This window comes from Lampris incognitus, chromosome 16 (assembly GCF_029633865.1).
Source record: "Lampris incognitus isolate fLamInc1 chromosome 16, fLamInc1.hap2, whole genome shotgun sequence".
Classification (NCBI taxonomy): Eukaryota; Metazoa; Chordata; class Actinopteri; order Lampriformes; family Lampridae; genus Lampris; species Lampris incognitus.
Window position 1 is genome coordinate 10,363,563 of NC_079226.1, and position 2,886 is coordinate 10,366,448.

Consider the following 2,886-nt stretch of genomic DNA (forward strand, 5'->3'; position numbering starts at 1 on the left):
AGCTCATTTTGTTTTTACACATGTGCCTGCACATTGTTTTTAATGACAATAAATTGAATTGAATATGCAGTTGCACATGCACACAGACAATTCACACACACACACACACACAAAGACACATACTTACTGACATGTAAGCAAACACAAATGGCCTTCCAGACACACATACACACAAACAAACATTCAGAGTTAAGTCAGTTGTGTACCTCTGGTTTTCGGCTCACACGTTTGCGGGGATTCTTTCGGGAAACTGCAGTGGTGGTCGTTGGGATGCTGGCAACAGGAAGGCTGGGACTCACAAACCTGATGGCTCCAGGTATATTCATCCAGACAGACACACCGAGCCTCCTCATCAACAACTCTACATTCTTGTATGAGGGGGAAAAAAAGCAATCAGTGGTGACTGGCCAGTACAGGGCGCTGGGGCACCGCCCCCCTCAAATAGGAAGAGATGAAAATCTATTTAAACATGTTAATTATAATTTAGTTGTATAATGCAAATAATTATGAAATAAAAGTGTTTGTCAGTCTGTGAGCGCCTGTCAGCAGCATTAAATATTGGTTCCAAATGGTATTTGGTTGATTTCTGTCTGAATACATATACTTCCTGGGTGAGGGGCGCTAGCCAAACCATACCTTATGTAAGCCCTCAAACTTGTGGCGAGCAGGTGACCTGAGGCTGCTGTCTGATTGGTTTCTTCAGATTTTCCAAGGGCCGCAGGTCTGTGTTGCCCCAGACACTCCACTTTTATTGGCGGCGAACTGGTGTTGTTTTAATGTTTTTTGATCTCGTGATTGGACAGTTCTCATGGCTGTCAATCATGTTCACACCCACCACCACACCTCGTCTCGACTGTCAATCATCCACCGTCTACGATCCCTGATAAAATCTATAGGCTACATTGTCCTCCTTAATAACTTGACTGTGTGGACATTAAAGCAGCTGTCAGGTGTGCTGCACCAAGGTGAATTACGCGCCCCCCCCCTGAAATTTTTTTTTAGCGCCAGCTGCCACCGCAATCAATCAATACACAGGTAGGCGCCTTTTTAAATGCTTTAACCCCATCATAGCCCACTATTATACACTGAATATACATACACACTACTGAATCTCAACCTCTCTCTCTCTCCCTCTCCCCAGATACCATGGTAATGGAGAATACTGCTCTCTGATTGGCTGGAGGGTGTGCGTTAAAACCATATAAATACAAATGTAACCATAGCAACACACTGAATTCAAATTAACTTCGCGGCAAACTGTTGCTTCATAACCTTTGCATTCTAAGTCCAAAAAGTGAATGTTTTTATTTTAATTTCTTGGTATGAGACCATGGAATAAGTGGGATAATCAACTCCAAGGTGTGGGTTAGAGGACACCTTGGAGTTTTGGTGACGAACAGTGTGCATTTAGTGCAAGGCCAAAACACTCATTTGGTGTGTTGATGATGGTTGTGGAGAGTGCTGTCTTAACACGTTGGTCCAAAATCTCCCATAGGTGTTCAACTGGGTTGAAATCTGGTGACGGTGAAGGCCATAGCATAGGATTTACATCATTTTCATCCTCATCAAACTATTCAGTGACCCCTCGTACCCTGTGGATGGGGGGGGGGGGCATTGTCATCCTGGAAGAGACCACTCCCATCGGGATAGAAATGTCTCATCATACGATGAAGGTGATCACTCAGAATAACTTTGTTTTGATTTGCAGTGGCCGTTCCCTCTAAAGGGACAAGTGGACCCAAACCCATCCATCCATCCATTATCCCAACCGCTTATCCTGCTCTCAGGGTGGCGGGGATGCTGGACCCTATCCCAGCAGTCATTGGGCAGCAGGTGGGGAGACACGCTGGATAGGCCGCCAGGCCATCACACAGGGCCGACATACACACACACACACACACACACGTTCATACCTAGGGACAATTCACCTGACCTACATGTCTTTGGACTGTGGGAGCCCCCGGAGGAAACCCACGCAGACACAGGGAGAACATGCAAACTCCACACAGAGGACGACCCCCAAGGTTGGACTACCCCGGGGCTCGAACCTTGGGTGACCGTGCTAACCATTGCACCACCGTGCCGCCTTGGACCCAAACCATGCCAGCAAAATGCCCCCCCACAGCATAACAGTGCCTTGCAAAAGTATTCAACCCCCTTGACAGTCATCACTAATTTCTGGATTATAAAAGATACTCGCACATCTTTTCCTGAACAATATTATTTTTGTGAACCCATAAGATCTAACAGCCTGTTCCCAAAGCCAAAATAATCCCCGTCTTGACGGGCAACGCAACAGACTGCCACACCACCCGGATGCCCTTTCACCGTATATTTTTCAAGTCCTAATAAGAATAAAAAGTACCCACCGCCAAGTCATTTTCCATTGACTTACTTGAGAAACAAAGGGGCTTCTGATATTGGATATTTCAAACAACAGAAAGTGGACCGGTGTGTTTATAATGTCTGATGGCGGTTTACTTGTTGTCATCGTGAGGTTGTCCACCCGCAGCGACGTATCGACCGCAGCAAAATCCTTGAACCTTTCATGAATGAGTTGGATCACACTGTCCTCCACCGTCAGCACAGCGTGGTACACCTGCGTGAAGCTGTCTGGGGTACGGAAAGCACAACGCAAACCAGTGACGCCTTGAAAGATGCAGGTTAAAGAGCTCGCGTGTAAAAGCACGTGAGCCCGGCGTGTTGCGTGTAATCGAGCCCCTTCACAGAAATGTTGCGTTAGTGGTGGCTAACTCAAATAGCGTTTCGTTTTACTCCCCGTGTATTTAAAAAAAAAAACCCCAAACAAATGTAAATTTACCTTGCCCACAGGCCTGAAAAAGTGAAGAAGAAACCAGTCAGTCAAACACGTTAACGCAACGACAT